Genomic DNA, 12,536 nt, shown 5'->3' with positions numbered 1-12,536 from the left:
ATTGCTTTCTGATTTAGTAACTTGTTCTGTATATTAGGTACATGGCCACCAGGTGGCAGTAGGGTGCCAGGCATAAAGCCTATACCATAAAGAATTTGCATGCTTTCTGATGTTCAAGCTAATAGCTCTTCCCTTGAGTTCAAAAAGAATTTGAAACCACAGATTTACAATTTAACATAATACATATCTTTACTAAAATAGCTTAATTTAAACTTGAGGCAACCCTTAAACATCTTTAAAACAGACATAAATCTTAAGCTACAAAAATCATCTACCTCATTATTTCTCTTCCTTAGCTTCTACTTATTTCCATAATGGCTTATTCCAATCTTACAAACCTTACACTGGTGATAGTGCTGAGTGATTCACTCTGAATCTTTATTTATTGCCAGTTTCTGCCACGGTAACTTGTACATTAGGTTTGGAACTTCTTACTAGCTTTTCTCTAGGAAAAAGACCTCTCTGGCGTCAGCTGGTCTCTCAAGTTGGGCTCAAAGTATTTCTCCACCAAAGTAGCATGAAAAGCTGTTTGTTTGCATTTTGTTTTTATATTTGCATTTATGGAAGAAGGTTTCCTCTTTTATTTTCTACATTACTAAATAATGCATTTGAATACTTCCCTTCTCAGGGATTCTAGAAAGAGAGAAGCAGTTTGTCATAATTTTCCACAGTGTAGTTGCATTTCCTTAGTAACACGTTCTGCCCTAAACATCTTGAGAAAAGACTTAAAAACAACAAAGTCTTCAGGCCATATTAAAATTCCAAGCAAAATAGAGAAACAAAAGATTTGATCTCATTTAATGGATGATATTAAGAACTGAAAAGTACAGTTTGGGTGAAAAGGGAAGACAGAATTGCTTCAAAAAGAAGTCAGAAATTCACCTGCCTGGATCCTCAAGCTGAGATGTTGGGACGGGTTCTAGAAAGACTTGGACTTATGAGTTGTATGATGACTTGAGAATGAGCAGAGCCCTAACTTCTGAATCACTATCCTCCTCTGCCTGCAGGCTCTTCTGCTTTGAGGACAAAGGTCTGGGTAGGCAGAGGACAATGCTGAGGGTCCAGGATGAATACTTAAGTATTTGGGGCAAGGGAAGACACCTCAATTCTATACCTGAGCATAGTCAGAGAAAAAAGAAAAGGATGATGTTTTGCTTCATCTTGAACATTGCTAAGAAAAAAAGCTTAGTGAGTCTTTCCTCTTACATGCGCCCACTCCAGGAGGGGAAAGATTTCGAGGAGGATGAAGCCATGAGGGTTTGCACAAGGCTAGTAGGGAAAGATGATTGTGAATGGGCAGGGAGGCTGAGAGCCCAGGCGAGGTGGAAGAGGCTGAGGGGGGAGTGAGAGGAGGGCAGAAGTGCAGCAGGGATTCCTGGGGACTAGAGTTTGCTCATCAAACGGGGTGACCGACGGTTCCATGGTGGATTCTGGATGTAAGAAGTAAACGACAACTTAAATTGTGTCCTTAGAGATGTGAGTCTGGGTAAGGGTCAGGGAAGTTAGTGAGGAAGGCACAAGGATGTTGAAAGAGGGAGAGATGTGAAAAGGATGGATAATAAGCTGTCATTTTATTCTGAGCCTCCCAATCATGAAGCCAGCAGGGCAGGTATTTTTGTCCTCTGTGTATCAAAAGAGAAACTGAGTCTTGAAGAGTATAAGTGTCCCTTTATAAGTCACATTTTGATGGGTGCATATAGGATTCAAAGCAAAGTGACCTGATTTCCAGACAATAATGGATGAGCGGAAGTACATTTGAAGAGGGTTGTCCACTGTCCTTCTCTTTCCTTTGAAAACAGTAAGTTTAATTCCCATATGACACGGGCTAAGCTGCTCAAGGGTCAGACTGAGGCAGTTTTAGCCACCGTTGAAAAGCATTTCTGCAATGTGTTATATTTTTCCTTATTGCCTCTGAATACTGGCTGTAATTACTCTTCTTCCTACACTGAGTTGAAATTATGCAAATTGACAGTGTTTGTGGCCTTCTAATTGAGGGATGCCCAAAGGTTCTAGAGAGACATATAGGCTTTTTGTTTCCCCATGTGAAACACTGGTGCTAGATATAGCTACAGCTAGATATAGCTGTAAATGACATTTACTTCTTTCACAGTTAGCTCTTCCTTCTTAAGTGTATCTACTTCCAGCCCCTGTCTACTGCTTCTGATCATGTCATTCTTTTGATTAAAATTCTTATAATGGCTCCCCACTGATGATAGCATTGGCTTTCAGTCTTAGATGTACATGAAAACCATGTGGAAGGCTTTTTCCACACATTTTTTATTAGTATAAGGGAATTTCATTCTGACATGTATACAATGTACCTTGGGCTGTTTCACACCCTCTATCACTCTCCCTCATAGAAGGAAAGCTTAAAAAAAACCACAGACACCCAAGTCATCATGTAAGAGCTTGATTCAGTTGTTCAGGTATGGGGCCCTTGCTTATAAGGACTTTGTAAGGAACACAGATATCAGCTCATGGCCACAGTGGAGGAACAGGAATCACCATTTTCTTCCCACCTGAAAGAACACTGCAGATGAAATATATGAAGCACAGGTTTCCACCACATTGTACACGAAGCAACAAAGGCTTGAAAGATGGGGAACAAAATGAAGCTGACTCTGCCCTAGTTTGCTACCAAGAGGGAATTTCTGGGTCACAGCATTGGGAGAAGGAAGAACTCAGAAGGAAGCAAGAAAGCAGGTTGGATGGAGAGGATGCAGCTGAGGGAGCAGAAAGGCTAGGGTGGATGGAGTTTTCTGGGTAGAGTCTGGTAGAGAAGAATACTAAGTAGCAGTAGCATGTGAGGAAACCATCCAAGGCCAAGATAAATACTCCCAAAAGATGATGGCCACCTCTCTTAGAGCCCAAACAAGGTTGGGCATAGCATCCACACTATTCTGATTAGGAAGCCTTGAAACTTCTCAGAGCATCTTGCTTCTTTAGGGGGAAGATTAGCAACTGACTAAGCAACACTGATATTGCCCAACAAGCCTAAAAAGCAAGCCCCAAAAGGACCCAAGTGTTTCCAAGGAACTTCCTGGTGTTCTTAAGTATATTGATGGAAACCCCCAAATACCAGCACTCAACAGGGTAAAATTCATAATGCTTGGCACACAATAAAAAATTACTAGGCATGCAGAGAGCAACAAGAAATAGCCAAAGCCAACCCCAAATGGACACAGATGTTAGGATTGGAAGACAAGGGACATTAAAACAGTCATAATGGTACCCCATGAGCTCAACATGCTTAGAAGAAAGATTGAGAATGGGGGGGCGGGATTGGGAATGTGGCTTAGTGGTAAAGTGCTTGCCTCGCATACACAAAGCCCTGGGTTTGATTCCTCAGCACCACATAAGCAGAAAAAGCCAGATGTGGAAAAAGCCAGAAGTGGTGCTGTGGCTCAAGTGGTAGAATACTAGCTTTGAGAAAGAAAAAAAAGACTGAGAATGCTAAACAGAGACATGGAAACTCAAGCCTAACTTCTGGAGATGAAAACTACAATTGTAATGAAAAATTCAGTGGCTAGTACTAAGGGCAGACTATCACAAGAAGAAAACAGTAAACATAATAACATAGCAGTAGAAACTAGCAGGATGGGTCATAGAGGTAGGTAGATTAGAAAATACTGAAAAATGAAGAGTCCTGGTGAGCTGTTATCAACTTTAAATGGCTAAATACACATACACATGCAATTGGAGTTTCTAAAGTAGTGAAGAGGAAGCAGGAGGGAGGTTCGGGGGGGGGGGTAGGAGGGGTGGAGTAAACAATGTTTTAAGAAATAATGACCACAAAATTTCTGAAGTTCATGAAAACTATTTCATATCTACAAAGCTCAAAGAACTCCACACACAGGAATATGAAGAAAATTTTCTTAATATAGAACACAAATTGCCAATGCCCTCATGAGAGAAAATGACATATAGACCGGGGGTGGGGGTGGGGAGACATACCACATACACAGAAACTACAAGGACACGACAGACACCTGGTACAGAAGAGAACATGGTACAGTCACATCTTTAAAAGTAACCCTTGCTAGGTGCTGGTGGCCCACACCTAGCTACTCAGGAGGCTGAGAGCTGAGGATCACTGTTTGAAGCGAGCCTGGGCAGGAAAGGCCAGGCCATAGACTCTCTCTTTTTTTTTCTCCTTATTTATTGTCAAAGTGATGTACAGAGAGGTTACAGTTTCATATGTTAGGCCTTTGGTACATTTCTTGTACTGTTTGTTACCTCCTCCCTCATTCCCCCCTCTCTCCTCCCCCTTTTTTTTTTGGCCAGTCCTGGGCCTTGGACTCAGGGCCTGAGCACTGTCCCTGGCTTCTTCCCGCTCAAGGCTAGCACTCTGCCACTTGAGCCACAGCGCCGCTTCTGGCCGTTTTCTGTATATGTGGTGCTGGGGAATCGAACCTAGGGCCTCGTGTATCTGAGGCAGGCACTCTTGCCACTAGGCTATATCCCCAGCCCCTCTCCTCCCCCTTTCCTTCTCCCCCCATGAGTTGTTCAGTTGGTTTACACCAAATGGTTTTGCAAGTATTGCTTTTGGGGTCGTTTGTCTTTTTATCCTTTGTCTCTTGAATTTGATATTCCCTTTCATTTACCTAGCTCTAATACCAGTATATACAGTTTCCAATGTACTCAGATGAGATACAGTGATAGCGCGGGTACAACCACAGGAAGGGGATACAAGAGGATCATCAACAATAGAAGCTACGGTTTCACATGGCATGTTGAAAGTAATTACAACAGTGATATAACACTAGTTTCCATAACATGGAATTCGTTTTACTTAGCATCATCTTATGCATTCATAGGGGCATAGCTATTAGGCTCTTGTGATCCTCTGCTGTGACTAGCCTAAACCTGTGCTAATGTGGTACATATACACAATGGAATTTTATGCTTCTATCAGAAAGAATGACATTGCCCCGTTTGTAAGGAAATGGAAGGACTTGGAAAAAATTATACTAAATGAAGTGAGCCAGACCCAAAGAAACATCGACTCTATGGTCTCCCTCATAGGGAATAATTAGCACAGGCCATAAGAGTCTTATCTCCAATTAATTATCAAAAGTCTGGAAGTGGAGCTGTGGCTCAAGTGATACAATGTTAGCCTTGAGCTAGAACAAGCTCAGGGACAGAGCCCAGGCCCTGAGTTCAAGCCTCAGGACCAGCTTAAAAGAAAAAAAAGAAGAAAAGTTATCCTAGAATTCTATACCCAGCAAAAGTATTACCTTTATAATAATGATTATGAAATAAAGTCTTCAGATGAACAAAAGCTGATGTTGCTTATCATCGGGTAGCCTCACACTATTGAAAATGTTAAAGGAAGTCTTTCAGGCAAAAGAAAAATGACACGAGACAGAAATATGACTCTATGCCAAAGAATGAAGAGCAGGGCTGTTCTCAAGGTACAAGACCATGCAGGTATACAAGCTTCTCCATGTTGGATGACCCTGTGCTTTTTTTTTTTTTGGCCAGTCCTGGGCCTTGGACTCAGGGCCTGAGAACTGTCCCTGGCTTCTTCCCGCTCAAGGCTAGCACTCTGCCACTTGAGCCACAGCGCCGCTTCTGGCCGTTTTCTGTATATGTGGTGCTGGGGAATCGAACCTAGGGCCTCGTGTATATGAGGCAGGCACTCTTGCCACTAGGCTATATCCCCAGCCCGACCCTGTGCTTTTTAAAAAAAGGTTATGCTGCTGCTTTTTTTAATTTTAAGGATTCATGGGCAAGGGGCTTCCTATTTTTATTTTTTGTACGGGGTGCTAATATTACACAGTTGGTCCTGATGCAAAGCACTTTGTGTCCAGTCGGGGGCATGGGTGGAGAAAGGTGTCCTCGGATCTAGGCTTAGATCTAGGTCTTAAGTTCAGACATGGCATGTGGAAGGGTGGTTACTTCTTCAGAGGAAATTTGGAAACCTTTAATTTTATTTGTTTTTGTGGTATTACTTGAGCTTGAGATCACGGACTGGGCGCTGTTCCTGAGCTTTTTCACTCAGGGCTGATGATAACGTAAACCACAGCCTCACTTCTAGCTTTCTGGTGGTTAATTAGAGATAAGCACCTCACAGACTTTTCTGACCCATCTGGCTTCTAACTGTAACCCTCAGATGTCAGGCTTCGGAGAAGCTAGGATGATAGGTGTGAGCTACCAGAAAGTTTTCATTTTAATCAGAAGAAGGATGAGTGAAATCTTGATGACTAAGGTACAGCAGATGTCCATTAAACTAAAAAAATAAATTAAGATAGAAATTTCTGAATAATTGGAGGATGGTTGTTGTTTGTGTACTGAGATGGATGATAAAGCATGAAGTTTCCTTGTTGCTGAGTATTTAAGATTATTTCTTCAGCTCCCCCATGCCTTGTTGATTTCCATTGTTGGTATATGCTTTATTAGGTCTGACAATCAACTCTTTAATAATACTTATTCCACAATTTTGACCCTGGGGCACTGCAAGGACATGAATTCACTTTAAATGCAAAGAAGATTGGGTTTTGTTTCCAAGTTGTTTTTTTTTATTCTTTGTTTCCTTTGTTTTATTTTTTATTTATTTATTTTTAAAATTTTTATTGTCAAGCTGATATACAGAGTGGTTACAATCTTGTACATTAGGCATTGGATACATTTCTTGTACTATTTGTTACCTCATCCCTCATTCCCCTCCCCCCTCCTCCTTTCCCTTTCCCCCGATGAGTTGTTCAGTAGATTTACACTAAACCGTTTTGCAAGTATTGCTTTTGTAATCATGTCTTTTTTACCCTCTGTCTCGATTTTGGCATTAGTAGTTAAGAACATTTTTACTGTAGTATGATTCCATCTCATTTTAGGACAAATAGTATAGTTGTGGACATATGGCATATATGGTGGAAATGATGATGGCAGACAGCCTGGCACTAACTTCCAGGCCAGATAGACAGGGATAGAAGTTATGGATAAGTAAATACCTTTATTTAGGAGGAAGTTGTTCATCAAACAAGGGGATAAGTAGGTATTTCTAAAACATGAGTCATGTAAGGGAAGCTTCTGGAGAATCATGGGAGTGGTTGAAATGTGGATGCAGGAGGTAAGGGTGTGGAGTTCTAGAGCTTTACATGACAAAGGACTGAACAAGTTTGTGTCTAGTTGCCCAAAAGGTGTCCGATGAATCAGTTGTAATGTATGTTGGTATAAATGAAGGGGTTAAATCCACAGAGAATTTAAAAAGTTTCCTATATTCTTGAATACTCACATCTGGTCACTCAGTGAAATCCTTTGGTTTTGACTAAAGTTGTTAATATTTGAAGCGTGGACTAATGTAGGCTCCCTGGTGTGGAGATATGAATATTTTTTCATTTATTAATGTCCTATAGTGAAGGCATAACCTTTTACTTAAAATAATTAGTTTGGAAATGGAATTAGAGCGCTCATCCTCCTCAGTCCTCCCCTGCAATTTGCAAATTTACTCATTATTTATCTTGGTTGTGAGTACAAGGTCTGATTTGCCTTTAATACTTAAGCACACACACACATGCACACACACACACATACACACACAAAAATGCAAATAAGAGTAGAGGTAATAGAAGTATGAGTTTATAAAGCTAATCATGAAGAAAGGCCATCAAAGCAACTAATGAGTCTAAATCTCATACTCGTAAGATGCTATCTTTATAGCATTTAAAGCAAGTAAAGTCACATTAGCAAAGAATGAATACAAGATTAGCAAGTTCCCTGTGAAAATTAGTATCTGTCAAGTAGATAGTTTAACATTGAATTTCCCTGGAAAGGTAGAAATTAAATCAATAACATTAGGAAAGAAAAGCAACCTAACAGTCCTAAATGAATGTAAATACAGTTTCAGCAACTATTAAGCAAGAAGAAAATGGTCTTCTATCAATTTACTACTGCAAAATAATTCCAAATGATTTCCATGGGATGTAAAATAATTTTCATAGGACACATATGGTTATTGCTGCCTTAGCTACTTCATTTGTTTCTACCCAGAGGTATTTTTTTTAAAGTCTACTACTGTAGTTACATTTTTAAAGCGATTTCATACTTATGAGCAGAGATTTCAGAATACACTGTAACTTTTTCTTTCAATCTAAAAGGTACTTTATCATGATCAATGTTATAGAATATAAAAAATCCCAGGTTACAATGATTTCCTTTGTAAATACAGTAGTGACAAAACCAATGTGAAGAGATTGATTGTACATTGAGATTTACCCAAAATCTCCTTAGGAGATACACAGCAGTAAAATAAACAAATATTTTCACACAATTTTAGGATAATTTTATTAAGAAATGGTTGACATGTTTTCATGTGCCTTAGGTAGCTATTTTAATTTCAAAATTAACCCACACACATTTCATGGAGGAAATATAGAGCCTTCTAGCTACGGTTTTTCCCATGTAGGACTACTGAAGTCAATAGCACTGGGGAGCTATGGTGCAAATTTTCTAATACCAGATTTAATGCCAGGTTTGAGTAACCTCTGAGTTGAGAAAATAATAATGTACCACTGTACTGTTAACTAGCCATTAATTCCTTTAATGAATCTTTGCAGAGACAATAATTCAAATTGGATGTTCATCTAGCTAGTATCTGTAGAGGGAATAAGTTGCCCAACAATCTCTCCCAAAATATTCATCTTTTAATACTAAAATACCAATATAAAAGTGCGAGTATGATGTTATTAATGACAGTGGTTGACACAGGAGCAGAACAGAACAGTTGGTAACACATCAGCTTCTCAATATGAAGCACAGATTAAGGAATAAAGACAACAACCACTGGCCTATATTCCATGCTCTAAGTTTACACACACCCGGGCCCTGCTGGCAATTCTTCATGTTTTAAAAGTTTCTTGGGGATGCAGCATGGCTCAAGTGGTAGAGTAGCTGTCTAGTTAGTGCAGGGTCCTGAGTTCAAAACTCAGTATTCACAAATAAATAAAAATAATTAAAATGACTAAAAATTAGATTTTTCTGTGTCTGGATTCTCCACCTTGACAAGGCTGATGGTAAGATTCTCACTACTCTCATTTATCCTAACACTTTGGATAGCTCTGTAACTATTGGCTTATTTAAATAACCTTGATTTGTTTTGTTTTTTTGGCCAGTCCAGGGGCTTGGACTCAGGGCCTGAGCACTGTCCCTGGCTTCTTTTTGCTCCAGGCTAGCACTCTGCCACTTGAGCCACAGCGCCACTTCTGGCCGTTTTCTAGATATGTGGTGCTGGAGAATTGAACCCAGGGCTTCATGTATACGAGGCGAGCTTTCTTGCCACTAGGCCATATTCCCAGCCCAAAAACCTTGATTTTTGAAGACAATAATGTACTCCACAAAGAACAAAAATCTTTTGGAGATTTTTTTTAGTGGTTACGATTTCAAATACATATCTGAACTTTTCAATCACAATGTTGCTTAATTTTCATTTCCTTTTTGAAATACTTAGCATAAACTCATACTCATGAGAATATATTTATATTTGTCTACAGAAAACAATACCACATGCCATCAATATATTTAACGATGCTGAAGTTAACTTACAATCATATCAGCAGTGTCTCCTCAGCCCTCATTGTCTTTCCTCCACCAGGAGACCTCTGCTTTGGAGATAACTGTCAGTCACCTGTCATTCTTTTTGTTTTTTAGATTGATTTACTTTATTGTTATTATAGAGGTGATGTGCAGAGGGATTACAATTAGAGACAGGAAATGAGGACATTTCCTCTCATACAGTGGCTTCTGTTCCCTCATTCTCTCCAAGCCCCGCTCTCCTGTCTCCACCCACAAGTTGTATAGTTCACCTTCATCAATGTCCAGTGAGCTCCACTACTGCACTTTTCACCCTTCCTCCCTTGAGATCTGTGCCTTCCTCCCATGTTCACTGCCACTCTATGCACAATAGCCAAGATATGCAAGCAACCTAGATGCACCCCAATAGATGAGTGAAGCCAACATTTGGGTACCTATACACAATTGAATTTTATACAGCCATTTGAAAGAAAAAATATCATTTTCAGGGAAAATCATGTTAAGTGAGTAAGAACAAATCATGTTAAGTGAGCTAAGCCTAGCTCAGAGAGACAAATGGCACATGTTCTCTCTGATATGTGGATGTTAGATATAAAATGTAATGGAATATGACAAATTATACAGGATTGTAGACACACACACAGTGGGACCAAAAGAGGATACTCTTTGGCTCTTTGGAGAGAAAGACAAAGGCTCAATGCCTAGGTGCCTCTTCATATTTATATAAAATAATATATATTGTCATTGTTACCTTTATAGTGAATACCAACTATTGGAGTAATTAGGCTCCCTGAAAACTCTACAGTGATTTAGGATGAAAGGCTTCACAGTAAATCAAGGCAATGCATTTTCCCTTTAGACTAAAAACACAACAAATTACGGGCACCTGGTACTGGAGTATTTGGCCCGTATATTATAGGAAACTATCTCATAGATTTGGATAACTTCCTTTACCTACCTCGCATTTGAGGTAAATAAAAGTCCTGACTTTGCCTTCTATTATTAGTTAGAATAAACAAGTCTTGAAATTGAGATCAATCAAAAGCTTTTAAGCCAAAGGGAACACATATTGTCTTTCTCTCAACACCCAACAACCATAAATCATCAAACATCAATTGAAATATCCAGCTCTGGGGTGTGTGTGTGTGTGTGTGTGTGTGTGTGTGTGTGTGTGTGTGTGTGTGTGTGTGTGTGTGTGTGTGTGTGTATACGCACACAGAGACACATATTGCCAGTCTAGGTACTTGAACTCAGGGTCTGGGCACTGTCCCCTGAGCTTCTTTTGCTCAAGGATAGCACTCTACCACTTGAGCGACAGCTCCGCTTATAGCTTTTTTGATAGTTTATGGGGAATAAGAGTTGCATGGACCTTCCTGCCCAGGCTGGCTTTGAACTAAAATCCTCAGATTGGAGCTTCCTGAGCAGCTAGGATTATAGGAATGAACCACCAGTGGCTGGGCCTACAGTTTTTGTTTTTGAATTTCAAGTCTAAAGATCCAGATTAATTTTTGTCCATAACAATGATAGCTACTGAGTCAAATGACTTACAAAGCTTCATCATTAAGAGTATGATTTGTCTTTGTAGATGCCACAAGATATTTAAATTTGATCAGTTTACTTCAAGGAAGAAATGCTGCTTGGTAGTAGACATAGATATTATTCAAGCCAAGGAAGTTGGCCTCAAAGTCTAAAATTGTGACTATACTTTCAAATTCTGATACATGTCTAATAGGCACTTCTCCCTGGATTTCCAAGGTATGATTGTATTATAGCAAGTGTTAGTTAAAGAGGCAACACTTAAAGAACCAGCATGGTTGAAAATGGCCATCTTTTCTGTCAAGGGTGGTTTGTATTAGTTCCCAAGCCCTGGGGAACCCAGAGTCCTCCCAGAATAATCAGCCTTGTAAGTCACTGAGATAGCCACTGGTATGGACTGGAGAGACCCCAAGACCACTGGTTGCCTTAGCACTGAGGGTGCAAGCCCACTACTTTAACATGAGTTCAGGAACTTGGACTTTAACAGATTCAGGTTGCGAAAAGTCCTTGTTTCAATGAAAACATGTCACTATTGAGTCCTATCGGAATCCACCCTTACACTGATAATTCAAGTCTAGCGAATGACTCATATGATACCTATTATCAGATTTGTTCTTTAATGGGGAGGAATTTTATTCCAAAGATTTTACATACAGACAATTGTGAAGCTATACCATGAATAAGGCTGTAACTATTGTTTGGTTGATCTAAGAAAGATATCCCTGTTAACAGATGTCTAAGATGAGTGTCAAATTTTGGTGGAGAACTAAAATATTGGCCTGATACAACCAGAAAGCAATGTAGTTTAGTTCCATTGCCATACAGACTAAGAATGAAGTTAACTAGAGGCTTTGGTCAGACAGTAAGTAAGTTCCTTCTGAGAATAGCTTTTTTTTTTTTTTTTTTTTTGCCAGTCCTGGGCCTTGGGCTCAGGGCCTGAGCACTGTCCCTACTCTGCCACTTGAGCCACAGCGCCACTTCTGGCCGTTTTCTATATATGTGGTGCTGGGGAATCGAACCCAGGGCTTCATGAAGTATATGAGGCGAGTCCTCTACCACTAGGCCATATTCCCAGCCCTGAGAATAGCTTTTGATGGGACAGGAGGCACAATGTTAAGAAAGATTTACTTATGGCACTGAAACTTATTCAACAGAATCAAGAACAAGTTCTTTAAGATGCTGTAGAAAATATATTATTTCTTAAGACAAGATTAAAAATAATAATTAGCTAACAGTAATAACAAAGGCAATCACTATAGAATAAGTAATAACATGTAATGTGCAGAAACTAGACCTTTGGTGAGAAAAATGGCCTAGCAAATAGAATCAAGAGCTTTGGAGGCAGAAGATACTTATTTGCGTTACCCTTCAGTTTACAGATAACTTTCCCCAATCACTAGAAAGGCAAAAGCTAACAACCCTCTTATAGGTTGATTTTTCTCTCTGTAATTATTATAAGGAAGCATTTATAA

The 12,536-nt window shown here is 39.7% G+C and overlaps 1 protein-coding gene across 9 annotated transcripts in view; it reads right to left on the bottom strand.

Moving 5' to 3' along the window:
• Anks1b (ankyrin repeat and sterile alpha motif domain containing 1B) overlaps nucleotides 1-12,536 on the bottom strand; it is an 895,075-nt gene that overhangs the window by 256,941 nt on the left and 625,598 nt on the right. The window lies entirely within an intron of this gene.

Source organism: Perognathus longimembris, chromosome 1, assembly GCF_023159225.1.
Source record: "Perognathus longimembris pacificus isolate PPM17 chromosome 1, ASM2315922v1, whole genome shotgun sequence".
NCBI classification, from domain to species: Eukaryota; Metazoa; Chordata; class Mammalia; order Rodentia; family Heteromyidae; genus Perognathus; species Perognathus longimembris.
Note: the sequence above shows the minus strand (reverse complement) of the source record. Positions and strands in the feature narration are given on the sequence as shown.